General features: G+C 38.1%; 1 protein-coding gene across 3 annotated transcripts in view; it reads left to right on the forward strand.

Annotated features, from left to right (window-relative positions):
- Positions 1-1,214: 1,214 nt before the first annotated feature.
- Positions 1,215-18,488, forward strand: part of DGKB (diacylglycerol kinase beta) — a 567,171-nt gene continuing 549,897 nt past the window's right edge. Inside the window, exon 1 of one of the 3 annotated variants that reach the window (XM_063452403.1) lies at positions 1,215-1,515. The gene's annotated coding sequence lies outside the window, so the exon portion shown is untranslated. Of the gene's footprint in view, positions 1,516-1,707; positions 1,858-18,488 lie in introns of those variants that run through there. The other 2 variants (XM_063452402.1, XM_063452404.1) reach the window with 2 other exon arrangements.

Genomic DNA, 18,488 nt, shown 5'->3' on the forward strand with positions numbered 1-18,488 from the left:
GCCCCGCATGCGCATTAGGTCTCCCCTGCCGACTGACGTCTGTGGGGAGGAGTATGGGTGGAGCCTGACCCAGCGCCGAGAGACATCGGCGCTGGATTCAGGTAAGTGGAAGAAGGAGTTTTCACCCCTTCAGCCCCGTGGAGGGGGCGCGATGGAGGGGGGTACTGTAGCGACCTATTCTGCAAGGAAAACAAGTTTGTTTTTCTGGCACTATAGGATCCCTTAAAGTAACATGTCCCAGGCACTCCGACTGTTTCAGAACAAAAATAAAAACTTCATGAGTAACACTGATTTTTTTTTTTCCCTTTCAAAATATATTATATAAATATGCATAACAGGAATTAGTATGCTAAGGGAAAAATAATGCAATTTTAAGTTTCTGAAGGCTTCCACAAATGCATGACTCCAGAACTCCTTGATGTCATTGCTTTGTCATAATACACAATGTATTGTAATGTATCAACAACTCTCTCTATCTCTATCTTTCTCTCTAAAATATATATATGAAAAGTATTTTGCATACATATTACATACAGAATTTTCATTAACTTAGCCAGCCAGCAAAGCATCACAACTGGGAAAACTGCAAAAAGTATATCCATCAACATAATAGGAAATATTAGTGCATTATTTAATACTCCTCTTCAGCTTGGTTTGTAGTTGGAGTGCAACCATTAATTGCCCCCCTGGTTACAGCTGATGATTATATAACCATGTAAACCTTTGCTAATATCCTGCATTTTATAATCTTTTTTTTTTCAATGCCATTAAAATTTCCCATTAAGATGATACGGCTGTAGGTTTTAATGGAAACAAAGATCAGTCCAGCAAGATTCATTAATCATAGAGAGTACTCTAAAAAAATAATAATACAAATAATGCAGTCACCGGGTTTTAATTCAGAAGATGAATCCATGGGGAATCCCTTGAGGTTAGAGGCACACAGTCTTCTGTGACATCATTGTGGTGCTGCTCAAGATTGGAAAGACTGCAGGAACTGAAAGAAGCGATGAAGGGAGGGGTGATGATGATGATGGTGGTCGTGATGGCAAAGTATTGTACCCGCCTCTCCTGGACCACAAATTCACTTCATACAGAAAACAGAGATATTCTAGAGACAGAGGGGAGGGGGGGAAATGGGGGAGATTAAAAAATCAATTGCAATCAATTGTAATGAACCCCCACTGAATCCACTAGATGGAGCAAGCTGTAATTCTGTTACGTTGTATTAATGTTGCAAAGGCTGGGGGGGAGATCGTTTTGTCTGATATGTGTAATTAGCAGGCAGGAAAACAGCAAGAGGTGAAAACTGTATGCCTGTGGCGATTGCAAGACTACCCCCCCCCCCCCCCCCCCCTCTGGCTGCTGCAAACGCCTGACATCTCTACGCAAACTGTCATTCGAATGCTTAGATTAGAATATAGAATGTTCTGATCAATTGCAGCAGCCTCAAGGCAAGTGTCTGGGTACCCCATCAAGGTGCATGCAGTATGTGGACCCCTGCACTAACTACAGGTAAGATCATTCAGTCTTTGGCTTGTTAGGGGGTGGAGTTAGAACACTGGCTTTTTTTCTCTCTCTGTAATTCTAGAGAAGAGAGCATCTCTGCATCCCATGTTTTTTTTCTTTTTTTTTGCAGTGGGTGGGTTGTTTATTGAGCATCTTGTTACAGTTGCTAAGTCCCCCACATCATCTCTTAGCATGATAGACATTGTCTAACCCGAAGGGGAAACAGATAAAAAAATAACAAAACATTCCTAGATTCTGCATATCAAATACGTTGTGGTGGTGGTGGTGGTGACTGCAGATGTGCAGCTGGGATACTGGTCTTTTGCAGCTGGATGAACTGCAGGTCAGGTATGTACATTGAATTCAGATAAACTGTGCTGTTGCTTCTGGGTATAATTTTCTTGCAGCACTTGGAACAGAGAGGGTTAATATAATATGTGTCTCTGAAACTGTGGGGATCAGGGAAGCTATGGAAAACATTAATTGTGTATTTATCAATATTGCAATCATACACATACATGTTAAGGCATAGGTTACATTCTATTTTCAATTTTATTTTTAATTTTTTTGTGTGTGTGTGAAAATCCTGTATCATTTAGGTAAAGTAGCCATGCCATATATTCTGGTATTACAAAATATATATAAATGATAATAATAATTACAACAGCAATTTACTATTTGTTGTGTACTGTCTGTAAAATATGGGATTCTGTGAAAGTAAATAAACGTAGCAAAATCATTTTAGTGGCAAACTGTAAAAAAAAATTAATGTAAAGCACCTAGCACCAAAGTGGATAAGCCTTGAGTCATCTGTGTTTTGATTTTGATTAATCCTTACGTAGTCAGTTAAGTGCTTTAAAGACATATACATAATTTGCAATGACAACAGAGTATTGTTAAACTACCCGCATGCAAGAGGGATCCCCTGTTGTGCATTATTTTTACTTTCTGGATCTCAAAGGGTTATAGAACCTTAGTGCATTTAATGCTGTATCAATGGAAAACAAAATTTATATTGCTGATAAACCAGAACATTATATCCCGTGAAATCCCCATGATCACAAGGATACAGAACGAATACAAAGGATTGCTCTGAGTTTGCGGTTTTGATTCATTGTTATCAAAATAAAATATTTCTTGCCAGTGAATAGCTTTCTCCAGTCCTTGTCATACGGAGAAGGTTTGTAAGTTTACGAAGATGAAGTGTGACAAGTTCTCTGGTATCTTACCTCTTCACACAAGTATACGCCAAGTGAGAATCGACTCTATAACTTCGGTTTCAGAGATTGGAGATATTACTGCAGATAGCTGTGGCTAAGGTATTGCAGCTGCTTACTTACCTTGTGAAGTGCGTACTTAGGTTGTGGTTCTTCTCACAGCTAACAGGTACCTGTTATGCAAAGATGTCATAATGGCACAACTATAGGAGATGTTAGTATTAATCATCAGATTGCTAGAAAATTTATCTATAAAAAGTTTACCCTACGTTTTCATTTGTGCCTCTAAGCCAGAGATCTCTAACCTTGGCAGTTCAGATGATTGTAAGTTACATTTTCCACAATTCCTAGCCAATATTCGGTTCACAAACCTCTGGATGCCAAGGTTACGTATTACAGCTCTTAGACTTATGCTTCCAACAACTATGATACAGGGGTGTTGCTGGAAGGGATGCTGACAAAAGCTGGTGCCCCGAGTGGGGTCCCACAAACCCCGAGGTCTGATCTCAGTACCATTCAATTGTTCGCCCCAAAGTCCCCTGTATTACTGAGAGAGAAATAAGACCCCCCCAAAGGATATCATTTGCAACTGTGCCACGTACGTGCTCCATATTTGTAGTTTATTATACAGCACAATGTAGGGGGTATTGCTGCGGTTTCATGATTTATATACAGTGGGAGGAACGGTTAGTACAGTATAGCAAGCATAGTTTGGGTTTAAACAGCTGTGGAGTTTATAATTATAGGAATATGTAATGCTGAAAATTCAGTCAAAGATTTGGTATCACAAGGTGATTTATAGCACATATTAGGGTTTAGAGTTGGACTTAAGGTGGGTGTGGGCTGGTTTTAGGATAAAGCATAAGTCAATACATGTAAAAGGGTCTAAAGCAATGTTCTTTTTCCCTCTTTTCAACACGTGGAGAACACTTGTGAAGATATGTGCATATCCACATTGATTGGTTCATTATTTCATATTTATCTCAATGAGGTGGTCTGGAGTGCGGTGGTCCTGTCAATTTAGTATAAACTACAATGTTTACTTAGCAGGGTTAGATACACCTCTAGGGACAGCCTTCCTGACAGCTAGCACCTTCTCCAGGAGCAAGTGAAACTCAGCCCTGAATCAAATGCTTGCAGATGGCATCATTTGATTGGTGGAACGAGGCGTTTGGCCACGCATGATTAGTTCCAATCATTTACTTCTCAATAAGGAGCAATGGATTGGAGGAGATCAGAGGATATAACGGAGGAGGAGCTGGAGGCTACAGCGGAGGAGTCCAAGTGCAAGAAACAAGGTAAGTAAATTTTTACTTTAAAAAAAAAAAAGTACACAGCTAAGTGAGGGGGATTGCCAGTGATCACATAGCTGTAAGAGAACCCATAGATAAACTATTGCTATTTTTGGTACTTTTGGGACTATAGGTTCCCTTTAACTTTTAGAGCAAATGCTTTAAAAAAAAAAATCACAAACTGAAAAAACAGAAAGTAAACTGAAATGAATTAAATAGTTGATTTGAATTTGCTCAACATTTTTCTAACTGAATTGGCCCTGAATTAAGGATAAAAAAAAAATTGAAAAGAATAAGTAAAAAAAGCTAGATGTCACCAACATTATTCTTTGTTCAAGAAAACCAATCTAGGAATTGCTCAACATTCTCAAATTAATCTTCTCAAATGCACATGGTGACAGCACCTATAGCTCCCGTTTCCTGACCAGGTTGTATGGAAATCTGGTAATTAAAGTAACACTATATGTAAAACGTAATATACTTTTATTTTCCAGTCCGCTATGTGTATCAATTTAATTGTTGTTATGAAAACCATTTTAAAACAAGCAGGCCAAAAAAGAAAATGTTCAAAAGCATCCTTAAAGTTACCTTTATTCCAGCGCACAGACCTCATCTTCATAGCAGCCCAATCCACTTGGTTAGTTAGTCATCAAGCTACTTCCAGCGACTATTCTTCCATGAAATGCTTCTCAAAGAGAAGCAATGCTTCTCATAAAGAAGAACTGAGGACAGAGAAGCATTGAGGACATAAACGCAGCTAATGAGCATGATGCTAAAGAATTTCTTCGCATAGCAAAGCATTACTTCTTATTGACAAGGATAAATATAGCGATCTCACAAGTTGAACAAAGTTTGCATCCACAAGCAAGGAGCTGATTTAATGATGCCTGGTGTAGAAACCTGTTTACTTAGAATGTGTTGATTGACAACTGCCAGAGGCACGAGGACTCAAAAAAGAAAATAATACTCATTCTCACAAATACCACTGTTATCGATAGTCATGATGTATGCAACAAATATACTTTATTACAGTGAAGAACTTTTTGGTTTTTGGATAGCCCTTTAATAACATAGTGATGTTCTCTTTAACCAAGAGGAATTTCAGCAGTTTCCCCCATAGGGCATACTTGTTTCAGGTTGTCAGTTAATGTAGTTAGTGTGGCCCAATGGCTTTTCCTGCTTTTGTCCCACTCACTAGAGAGTGCAGTATGGACTACCAATGTCCTCCACCTGGTCCCTGTAACCGCAATTCCCTAATCAACTATGGGCACAATTCTAGTAGATTTAATCTGCAAACATAGATTTTATATCTTTGAATAAACATATTGCTAATGCAAAATAAAAGAAAAATGTTTTTACATGTTTATATCAAAGTTTGTTTACTTTAGAAGTTCTTCTCTCCTGAAATGTTAATTGAACTTTAATCAGACAAAAAAGGCAGACTCTACCAGGCAAGGAGGAAAGAGTTAAATCAGTTTGTACATCCAGCCCTAGTCAGACCTCCCCTGGTTACAACTCATACAGCCTCTCTGCACACGTCCAAGAAATGGCCCACATTTTTCTGACTTCCCTTATGTGTTTAAATTAGAAATTTATATCTCCTGCTCTGTTAATCATTTGATAGAGCGTACAGCAGCCTCCTGTGTGTGATTAAAGTTCAATTAAAGGCTACCTGTCATGGCAAATACAACTTAATCTTAAATAATAGAGAATCCGATTTCATATATACATTATGCTAGTATAATTGCATATGGCTAAAAAACTGCAAACATATCTGTGGCTAACTGTGACATAAGCTTTTTCACATTTTTAATCATCATAAAGTCATATATTGCGGCATATATTTTGAATGTTTTATTTTAGTTTTGTTTATTTTATATTTATTGAACTATTTCCTTGATGGCTGATATTTAGTTAGAATAGAAGTACCGTATTTTTCTCAAAAGTAAGGGCAAATGGCTGTGCATCTTATGGAGTGAATGTGTGCAGGTCGCACCGGCTCTGGGGTGCCAAAACTGTCTAGGTGACCTGCAGGAGGTGGGAGCATAGAGTACCCCTCTCCCACCGGTCATTCGCTGCCTGAGCGAATTATTTACCTGGCCATTTGCTGTGGTAAAAATTTGCTGTGGTTTCTTTGAAATGTGTCCAGCTCAGAGGGGATGGGAGCATCGGCGAGCAGCACGGCTGGGACACCTGACATCATATCCCGGCGGTGAGTGCTGTGGGAGAGAGAAGGGCAGCAACACCTGGCGAGATTTGCATGGAGCAATGATAGGAAACGGTGAGTGTGTATATATGACCCAGTGAGTGAGTGAGTGTAATAGCTACTGTATGTAACAGCCAGTGTATGTAATAGTCAGTATGTGTAATAGCCTGTGTGTGTTTGTAATAACCAGTGTGTGTGTGAAACAGCCAGTGTGTGTGTGTGTGTAAGTGTGTGTAATAACCTATGTGTGTGTAATTACCAGTGTGTATGTGTGTAACAACCAGTGTATGTAACAGCCAGTGAGTGTGTAACAGCCTCTCAATGTGTGTGTGTGTGTGTGTGTGTGTGTGTGTGTGTGTGTGTGTGAGAAACAGCCAGTGTGTGTGTATGTAAATGTGTGTAATAGCCTATGTGTTTAATAACCAGTATGTATGTGTGTAACAACCAGTGTATGTAACAGCCAGTGAATGTGTGTGTGTAATAGCCTCTCAATGTGTGTGTGTGTGTGTGTGTGTGTGTAAAAGCCAGTGTTTGTAACAGACTGTGTGTGTGTGTGTGTGTGTGTGTGTGTGTGTGTGTGTGTGTGTGATGGTTCTTAATGCCACTGTTGACTGCTGTTCACTTTACATGGTTGAAATATTATTATGATATAGTTTATTAAATAGTTAAGTACACCATTTGATTCAGAATATTTTCTTTCTTGTTTTCCTCCTCTAAAAACTAGGTGTGTCTTATGGTCAGGTGTGTCTTATGGAACGAAACATACAGTTGATTTATTTTTATTCATCCACATTTTCAAATGTAGCTTTAGCTAATATTTTAGACCTTATTACAGGACATTACCAAAGGTTACTAGATAGAAAACAAGTGCAGAACATTGCAATTGGTAATTATTTAATGCACATTATAACTATTTTTCCAATAGTAATAACAAAGCAAAAGGTACTCCCCCTTTGGGAACAGACAGTGATGCAATTGCCCCTCTCACCCCTCCCACCGATGTTCCGCTTCTCAGAACACCGGACTTGAGAGGTACACAATAATTATTTGCTTTGCTTTCTAAAGCTACATCTTATGGCAACTCAGACAATAAGTGGACAATATATATGTATTTTCATTTAGATTCAAATTTAGGGAATGTCTTAATTGAGAAATTTCAGTAAGGAGTTGTTTGAACTTGGTGCTTCATACATTTCCTAAGTTTTTTATGGAATTTGGATATGTATTTAACTACACACTGAATTTCACACAAGGGAATTTGCAGATAATGGGATAGTTGGTAGACAAAATACTGTAAAGTACTGTTTGGATTGCGTATCTGAATATTGCTTCTAGATCTTTTTTTCTATTGTGACTCGTGCAAAGTATAGATTACATTTTAATCATTATGCCAGGAAGTCTCAGCATGCAGATGGTTTTGGAACATGGGTCCGAATTAGCTTAAAAATTATAATAGGGACGCTACACCTATATTTATTCATAATCAATGTCCTCTTTGTTTTGATATTTTCTTTCTATGATACTTCTACTCATTATAAATAGAACTGTGAGGTAATCTTTCAACATGATATCTCAAGTGCATGCTGTTTATATAAAAGAGCAAAAAGAATAGGTTGTCATAGCAAATACTGTACAGTAACAGTCAATGCTAAGGACTCTTACATGATCTAGCTTTGCGCATAATGTTCATTTGTTGTTATTGCAGTTTACTGCAAAGACTACATGAAGACTAGTGATCACTGTAACTGTGTAAGGCAAAGATAATCAGTAACACTGCCAACCACATATTTTTTTTGCAATTATGTATGTTTTGATGTTTTTGCTTTGAGCTCTGGCAGATTGCAAATGAAACAAAATAAAAATTTGTGCACATTTATGGTTTTGATTGATGATACTGAATTCTACGAACCCTTTGTTATAATCAGATAGCCAGAGGTCATTGAGGAATTGGCTGCTCAGTTATTTTTTAGCCTGGCATATAATTGCATACCTCCCAACTGTTCCTAATTCGGGGCCTTGTCCCTCAATACCATGTTAGTTCCCTGATGGCCAACACATGACTTTGGAAATTGTTCTAGTTCTGTTATTTTTGTGAATAAAATGTAGTTGTGGTCAGAGGCATAGGTCGAGGGTATACAATAAAGTTTGAGCTGTGCAAGTAGTAGCAAGTAAATTGTGGTGTGCCAAAACCAATGAATAGTTAAGCCTGAAAAAAAGAACGTCCACATATTAAAAGAGTATAATCAGTGAGAGGTTGGTGGTGTTCCAAAATGTTGCAGCCCATGAGGAGGAAGCTTAGATATAGATTATCCCTTCTACAGGCTTAATACCTTTACATTTGTAATCAGGGTCAAAGGCAGAGGGCATACAAGAAAATTGGAGATATACCAGTTGTAGCAAGTTAACTAGAAAAAAAAAAAAAACATTCTTGACCCCAGAATTGCAATCAGATGTATCCTTGGATCAAGAAGCTCTTACCCTACAGTTGAAAAATTATCATTAAATATTATATTTTTGCAAGTATGTTTTGAAATTTGGTTTTACACAACTGGATTAATGGGGTATAGTTGAATTTAATACGGTCTTGAAGTGGTTAGATTATTTTAACCTCAAAGTAGTTGATATACATATGTTGCGAATAAAATGATTATGTGGTTGTCAGGTTTTGTAGGAGTATTGGTGGTAAATGTATGGGTATAACCTGTGCCTTTGTTTGGTTTAGTTTATTGTCTGAGATGGCACTATAGTCCTTAAGTATAGACATGATGTGTTGTAATGATACCTCTGGGTTGCTGAGTGATATCTGGATGTCATCAGCAAACATAGAACGTTGCACATTACTCCTGAGATGTGTGGGTGGCTTCTTCTGTAATCTAATGGCTCTAACGAGAGTATAAAAAGGAGTTGGGGAAGTTGGCAGCCTTGGTAAGTGCCATTAAGATTTGAAAGGAATTGGAGAGAATTCAGAGTTGGTGACTTGGGCAGAGGGGTCTTCATAGAGAGTCATTACACCTTTTAGAAAGGTCAGAGGAAACCCAAATTTAAGATCGACCTGTTCCATGTATTTCCAATTTAGTCGATTAAACACCTTTACAGCGTCAAGTGCCAATAGGAGGCTCGGTGAGTGAGTTGAGTCGATATGATCTAGTATGTTTAAAATGTTTCTTGTATTGTCAGAACCATGTCGAGTTTTCACAAAGTCCAATCGGTCATTGTGTACGACCGTCTCTCCCAACCATTTGATTCTATTGAAATAGTTAAGATCTGATGAAGCCGTGAGTACGGCGAAACGCGTCATCACGCAAATTACGCACCACGTGTTACGCACGATTGGAAGCCCCTCCTCCCGGAAGTTGGAACCAGCAACAGCGGTGAAAAACAGCGGCGGATTACTAAGGGACTTGTCGACACCCCAAAGTAAACGAAAGCTATTCCGTCTGACTGTACACTGTTTGCAGAGGAAGGTGGAGTACCTGTGCTAAGTTGGGCATTAAATATCCATGAAAAGAATCGTTTGTCCGTGCTGTCATTTTCCTTAAAGGAAATATTTGAAGAAGCTGATACAGCTAGAGCAGGCTTTTACTGCTCTATCTTTGTGAGTGAAAATGTTCTTATCACACCGTATTTATACGCTTTTAAATAGATTTACACTATTATTGTTTTTTATCTCTCCCTTTCATATGTTCATTACTATTGGAGAGGACGCATATATGTATGTATAAATTTGTTTAATATTCTAAGTGCACTTTCAAATATTTTTGCACTTTATCACATATTGCACTTTTGGCACTTATAAGATTTTGGTCTTAAAGACACAGCGCACCTTTATTTGGGATTAGTTAACTCTATTCGCCAGCTAACTGCCCATAAATCACCTACGCCCAGAGTTTGCATTAGCCTCCTGTGTGTGATTAAAATTTGCTTAAAAGGGACAATGAAGGCACTGTAACAGCTACCTCTCATTGAAGTAGCTACAGTGTCTGGAGTTCCCTGGTGGAATTCTCCATTCAGTGTTAAACGATTTTTAATATTGTAATGCTATACGAGAGTTCCCAGCAGCTCATCCCCTCTTTGCTGCTCTTGATAATGAGGAAGCATTAGACTGAACAGCAATGGAAAGCTGTGATTGACACATTGCTCATTCAGGTATGAACCGGTATGGCTAGAAGGAAGTAAGTAATATCTGCCTTAGTCACAGCTCCAGTGGGGGCAGGTCTTTGGGTAGATAGAAAACCTCATTCCATGTTTAATGGCTCAAACTTTTTTAACACTGAATGAACAGTGTCAAAGGATCAGCGGGTGCATGTCTAAAATGTTTAATTTTTGCTGTGTCCATCATAAATTAAGGATCTCTCTTTACGTTTACACACGTACATTATATAAATATATATTTTTAAAGGACAGTAATGGTTTTCCTTAAATATTCTACAAGTATATTTAACACAACTGTGACAGATGCTCCTTCCCACAAACATTTGCCATGAACTCCTGGAGGAGTGTGGAAGCTGGCCTCCTGCACACAGACATGGTCCAGGTCGCAGATTCCATTCGGGAGTTACCCTGCCCAGCCACCATTAGCAGCTTTCTCTCGGTGTCCCTGGTTCGGCACTTTCCCTTCTCACGAATGGAACCAAACGCTATCTCCATGGCGGTACTTAGACGCGACCGCTATGGAACTGTTTTCAGCATGAGGTGAGCTTGCGGTTGACGGAACAATTTGGTCCAGGGTTTGAACCACTTTGCGACCTGCCAGGAGAGAGCTTTTTGGAGGAAAGGTGCCTGAGACTTAGGGAAATAAACACTCCATGAGAGCCAAGCGTGGGGACCCCATATTTCGGCCACAGGAGCTCCCGAAAGTTGATATTTGCCCTGGTGGCATTTCCCCTACACTAAATGGATCTGAGCGCTATTTGGACAACTTGGGCACTCAGATCATTGCTTTTTGCTGTTGTATGACATGTGGGGTTATTATATGATTTTACGATGTTTTGGGGTATTTTTCTGTTTTTTCTGTTGGGCTCTTTGTTGCTGGATAATTAGATAATTAGCTTACCAGTCTTTAACTCAATTATCTCCTGGCCCAGAGATTCCTAGGAGGGGCTTGCATTGCATTGTTTGGAGACTCCCTGCTGGAGTTTGTGCTCCCAGTACTGTGTCGTCTAGTTACTGGGAGGGGAAAGGGCTACTTACTGATCAGCCTCTTGCTCCAGCTCGTGGAGGATTCAGCAGGGAAAGTCCTTGTAAGAACTAGAGCTCCCAGGACCGTATGTAGTTCAGTCCCTGGGAGGGAATAGAGCTAGTACCCTATCCTGCTCCAGGACAGAAAGGCTCCAGTAGGACCCCAGTAAAGTCACAGCGGCTGGGACAGAAGCACTGAGGTTTTCCCCGGTTTCAGCTTGGAAGCGATCCTTGGTGGAGGTACCAAGCCAGGGAGCTCCGCTACAACAACATTACGTATGATTTAAATGTTAAAAGTGAGAACAAATGAAAAGAACAAAAATCATAATTTGATCATATCTTTTATACATCAAGAGCAACTAAAGAAAATAACTCAAAATAGATTATCGTATCACCACTGATTATTAATATGTCATAAGATCTAAATTCATTTTTGGCAACCCTAACCGAGCAAGAACCCTTCCCCTACACTAACACAAACCATACATTAACCTTAACTCTACACTAACCCTACCCTAACACTAGTAATAACCATAATGCAAACCATAAACCTAAGGATAACATTTACCATAACCTAGAGAAATTTCTCAGCTTGCAAAGTACAGAGCGCTCTGATATCATTCTGTACTGAGTGATGCAGCATAAGAGGGAGACCTACCTCTCATGCTGCATCCCCTGCATGCTTTCCCTGCTGACATGTTGTCGGTGCTGGGCATCTGGTAAATCCCAGAGCTGATGAATGTCAGCATGGGGGACATGAAGGGAGACCCTACAGGGGTCTTGTTGTGTATGGAGATGTTCCATGTAATTCTATGACCACTATTTGTAGGATGGCATGGAACGTCTTAACGTTGTTAACAGGTTCAGATTCCTAAGTGTTTATTATTTTTTCCTTCTAGGTTTTTCTTCTAGAACTCCTGAGAAAATTCTGAGATCGTATGAGGTCCAAATAGAGCAGGGACTATGGGGAAATAACCAGGGCATGAAATGACCATCCAAAACAAATTTGACTTGAGAGATATATGAAATGATGATAAAACGACATTGAACAGTAAATCACATATTAGAGAATATGTCTTGTAACAATACCAACATGCAATATGAATGTTATCAAGACATCATGTAACAGTACTGTTAGTTAAAAATATTTACACTCAATGGCAGTAAATATTCAGTATATTTAAGAGTTTATGGGAAGAAGCAGACTGCACATTTGTACAGCTTACACTTACTATTAATACAATGTGAAATGTGAATAATCAAACTCTGATTACAATTTGTGACATGGCTAATAAACACATAAGTTCTTTCCAATAGTGCAAACATCCAAATATTTCTTTTTGCCAAGAGGTAGTACTTGAGAGACTCAAAGTATTCTAGAGCTGATTGTTTTGCACTAGAAATCTAAATATCTTTTATGACCATGATATTAAACAGAAACTGTGCAAACCAGTAGCTATGATACTTAGAAACTGAAAACGATCTTTCTGTTTTGAAAGAATTATATTTACTATGTTAGTCATTCTCTATGGAAACACCAGCATATAAAATCCAGTCCGGGTAAAAGCAGTGCTGTATGATAGAAAGGGAATGTTTATATCGCTAATATTCTATTTATTAAATATCATGTACCTCACATTTGTATATTCGCCTGACTGAATTAATAGTTACTTTATTTATATCTGTATTATTATTTATCTATTTGTGTACCATATTATTTAGAAATTAGATTATAAAGAAACGTTTAATACTAGGAGTTTTGATGGCTTTATGTCTTTTTTTTTCTGTCTTTTTAAGTCAGCAAGGCACACGACAATCACATATACAACAATATAAATAAGAAATATTATCAGGGTTATTCACTAAACTAAGATTCAAAGTGACTTCAGGGTGAATTTGGATCATTTATAGCTTGGAGGAAAGACAAGACAGGGGGGTATGATAAAAACATTTAAATACATAAAGGGAATGAACACAGTAAAGGAGGAGACTATATTTAAAAGAAGAAAAATTACCACAACAAAAGCACATTGTCTTAAATTAGAGGGGCAAAGGTCTAAAAATAATATCAGGAAGTATGACTTTACTGAGAGGGTAGTGGATGCATGGAATAGCCGTCTAGCTGAAGTGGTAGAGTTTAACACAGTGAAGGAGTTTAAGCATGCGTGGGCAGACTAGATAGGATGAATGGTTCTTATCTGCCGTCACATTCTATGTTTCTATTTTTAAATTTAAGGCCAGAAAGGGTGGATATCAGGGAGGCCCTGCTGCCATTGACTCTGTTGCCAGCATGCTGTGCGTGCTGATGACAGATGCCAAACATGCACAGAATTGACATTAGCCAGCCTGGAATTCTTCTAGTGGCCTGGCTGATGACGCTTCAATGATGCTGCTGCTGGTAGTATTACACCCCTGGCAGCAGAAGGGTTAAACTCTTCATATGCAGTGTTCGATAAAGACACACGCATAAAGACTCCAGGTACAATGAACTCTTCAAACAGAAAGGGAGTGGCGAGGGGTCAGCGCTCAAAATATAAATAGAAAATACAACAAATAATAAAGCAGCACACCTGAACAGTAAGGCTTCCTCACATGCCTTATGAGTACACAAAGCAATAGGAAAGAAGGTGGGAGATAGGCGGCGCCAATAAATACAGATAAGGCAACTATGTAATAATAATAAAAATAACTAATAATAAAATGAAGATAGAGAGTTCGAGAAATAGAGTTCAGTAAACTCTTTGGTAAGAAACTTGATGTAAAGCCCACAATAGTTCTATAAAATGGGAAGTCGCTCTGTAAGGTAGGGGGTGTTCTTAAAGTCCGTATAAAGTCCGTATGACTTTAACTTTGTCAATGTACTGACAAAGTTCCCAGGGCGAGGCAGTACTTACATACCCAGCTCATTATCTGCTTCATGTGTTCTAGATAGATAGGAGCAGCCACGGGTAAAGTCCAGCCCCCTAGTGCTGTAACCGCTGGCAGTTCCCTTATTTACCACTATAATGTCTTAAAGCATAGAACTTAGCAGGGCTAACCATACAGATATCTTAGCCATAATTTTAAATAGTTAGTAAGAGATCCTCTATTTAACATATATAAATAATTGAGAATACAATATAAAATAAGGATTGTCTTGGAAGCAATAGTTTTGTCTTTTAGATATTTATTATATAAAAATATAAATATAGACATATAAAATTCATTATAGCAGAGTTTATAAGATGAAATTAAATGCTTGCAAATATCATTTATAGGTTAACATACCCTTCTGAACATGTCATCATGTCAGCCTCTCTGTTATTTTAAGATGGAGCAGCGTCTGTCTCCAAGTCTCTCCTCCGTGTTAACATTTAAAAGTACACCTATTTATACCTTAGGTGTCTTCATTTTAGGGTCACCATAGTTCATATATGAAAAAGTAACTTGTCTACTTTAAATCAATTTAGGACCTCCCTTAAATCTGGCCTACAAACAAATATATTAAACATACGTATAAGAGCATAACAGCATATTACCTAGATAAATAATTGAATCATGATAGTTAAGATACAAGGCCATAACTAAAGGGTGCATACGTCATGGACATTTTCCTGACTTAGTTCAAGATGGCATCTTAAAGTCTGAATAGCTTATCTGTTGTTTATACTAAGACGTAAGTGCACAGTCGTGGGAGATTCACGGATTTGGGGAAGTTCCATTAACTTGGGGTTACCACAGTATATTGTGTACTGAAAGAGTCGTAGTATAGCCTTGAAGCTTGTTTATGCATTATTGTTATTGTAATCCGTCTGGGACAAAATGGTGCAAACATAATATGCACTGAGGTTATTGCTTAAAGAAACATCTATGAAAAACATGTTCCATTTCTAACACCTTGTCAATTTGCAATATCTCTTAAAGACAAAGTACACAGTTTAAGAAATACATTTCATTCTAAAACTTGTAATATTTGCATTTGCCCATAACAGTGCTGAAGGCAAGGCAAGGTTATTGTTGTTGTGCACTTCAGGGGCGCCTGTGTCTGGATGTCTCAGTGAGAACCGTGACAGATTGTCTGTCAGTGAGCCTACTGGTGTGTATTAGTGAGCTTGTGTGTTTGTGACAGTGAGCTTGTGTGTGCATATTCTTACTGTACATTTTCATTTTTTTATTAAAGAAACAAACATACCTATAAGTTTGTCACACCTATAAGTTTGTCATTACAGAACCTACATACATCTCTACTCAAAGCTATTCACTATAGTTAACTTTGTTGTGAATTAGATCAAAATTACAAAATAAGGTATGTTTGCCTTTCTTATTTTAATTTACTACAAGTTAGAGTTAAATGAATAGACCCCACTTTGACATTTCACAGAAAGATATCCCTAAAAAGATTTATTGAAGTGGAACATGAGTGTGTGCATAGAGAGAGAGAGAGAAAGAGAATATGCACTCTGCAATAAAAGTTGCATTTACATGATGCTTAATAGAACACTAAAGTCACCAGAACCACTACAGCTGTCTTAGCCCTGTAAAATGCTGCCTTATCAGAGAAAATGTAGCGTTTACATTGCTGCCTAGGAACACCTTAAGTGTTAGTCACTCAGACGGCCACTAGAGGTGCTTCCTAGCAGCCCCACACTCTAACATAATGAATTATATGGATAGCATACCTTTTTTTCCAGGTCTGCTTTGTATTCCAAGTCCGGCTTTGCGTCCAGCCACACTTTTCACGTGAGACATGGGGTCAAGCATAATCCAGAGCCAGTGGGCAAGATGGAAGTGCTGGTGGAGCTTGGCCACACTACATGAATTGACCATCAGGAGAGCAGAGCTCCTCTTCTGCCAGTCACTTCATGTAGTCTGACTGAGCTCCCCCTTCACCTCCGTCCGGCCCACCGGCTCCAGAGTATACCGCAGGCTTTGTGGAGGGGGTATGGATATGCATGACGTCATACCTCTGCTCCCTATATTCCTCAAAGCTCAGCTGGTATGGTGTCGACCTAGTGATGAGGAAGGTCTGAGAGGGGCGGCAAACTCAGTGACCAACCCGGGCGACAAAAGCTCTAGCTATGCCACTGGAGATCTGTCACAATCACTTGTATTTCTCTTTTATTCCAAAAAGGAACATTAGACACAAGGGAACTATAAATTGCCTTGCAAGTGTATTGTCAAATCTGCTCATGCTATGAAAGGTGCCACAAGAGCATTTCTGCCCATACAAGAATACTTCAGCATATGTGCTGTCCTAGCATACATTTTAAAATGTATATTAAAGATTTAGTAGGCGACATCACAGTCCATTTCAGTTCAAGCAACAGTCAGGTCACATTATGCATATGAGGAGGAAAAAATAAACCATTCTTCTGGTTTATCCTCTTCCAGTAACTATATCCCATGGCAGAAAAAGGCAACATTTATAACCATAGTTGACACAAAACCAAGATGGAGGTGCCCTGTTCTATGAAATTTCTACTTTAAATTTTATTCTTCACACTTTACTAAAAACGTTTACCAAATATAGGCGGTAGGTAAATAGAAAATTTTAAATCCTGAGAAGTCACTCTGAATTGCACTTTCTTTCCTCTCAAAAGATCTCCTGTGAAAGTCGTGAAATTGACCACAATTTGTATTTATTTATTTTCATTTTAATGTTGTTATTGAAAGATCACCTTTAGTTTTCTGAAAGATATATACTTCAATGCAGGAAAAGGAAAATAATTTTTTGCATCAAAAACTGAACTGAACTATCTAAAGTGTAATGCATTTTGGGGGGAAACATGAATATAAATAGGGGAATGTTAGAATGTCACCTCTTACTTGTGTGGGTTTTATTCAATAAAAATACACAGGATGCACAAGGGTAAAATATTTAAATTAGCTAATGCTTTACCAAAAATAATAATAATAATAATAATAATCAACATGAATTTTTAATGAACAATGTAACTGATAAACCTGATTTCTGTGTAAAGGAGAATCAATCCTAAATCTGTAAATTTTTTCCTAAATTAAAATCCTGTATTTTAGACCGTTGGTTTCTGTCCTCAAGCATTTCTGAGTTTTGTGAAAATAAAAACATTGATAAAAATCTGTGGTCTAAGAAAGCAGGTATAGGCAGCATCCAAAGAATGAATGAAAACTGAAGGGATGAAGCAAGAATTCCACTATGATTGCTCTCTTAAAACCTGAATTCAAAGTGTCACCAAGAGACACATCGAGGAATTTGATATAAGACATTCTGCATTGTGAAAATTGTGCAGAGTGACTCACGATCACTTGAGGCAAACCAGACCACCTGAATGGAAAAGCAGTTTTGACATTTCCAATTATAGTACTCTTACCAAAGAAAATAGGCTTAAAATAAGACCCATGATTCCCTTAAAAAATATATTTTTTTCCCATTATATATCTCTTATACAGCTTCCATTTTTAAAGGAATTAAAATAATAAATCTGCCACCCAGGAAAACTACATTACTCCTTTTGTCATCTGTGGCAGCCACTGCACAATAAGTACACATTTTGTTAGTGGCCTCGATTTTAATTAGAGCTGATGGCGTTTATTGGTTCCAAATAAGCAATTTAAAGATTCTGATTAAATAATAACCATTGCTAAAGGCTTATCGGGGGCAGAAAATTATTGGTTCAAATTTTGAAACCGACAGCTGTTTCTTACATTGAAAATATCAGCTTTGGGATTATTATTATTTGTAAAGCACCAACAAATTCCACAGCGCTGTACGAGTGGAATTAGACTTATTGGCACATAATCCCAATAAACGGCATCGTTGAACTTGACAGTTAAAATGCTGTGCTACCAGCTTGTGGGCAAATAGTTTAAAAATGATCATTATTACCCCCATATTTAGTAAACACACCCCACTTGTAATGCCGTGAGGTGCATGTATACTAAACAATACATTCCTGTAAGAAAATATTTTATAATTACCGTCGGATGTGTTCTCTCTTCTTTGAACTACTTTTTTCAGCACCAACAAAAGGAAAAAAAAACAAAAAAAAATGTACATTTCTGGTGCTACTATTAACAATAAAAAAGTACAGATTTGCCAAAAAAAAGTAAAAAAACAAACAAAACAAC

Source organism: Pelobates fuscus, chromosome 4 (assembly GCF_036172605.1).
Source record: "Pelobates fuscus isolate aPelFus1 chromosome 4, aPelFus1.pri, whole genome shotgun sequence".
In the NCBI taxonomy this organism is placed as follows: Eukaryota; Metazoa; Chordata; class Amphibia; order Anura; family Pelobatidae; genus Pelobates; species Pelobates fuscus.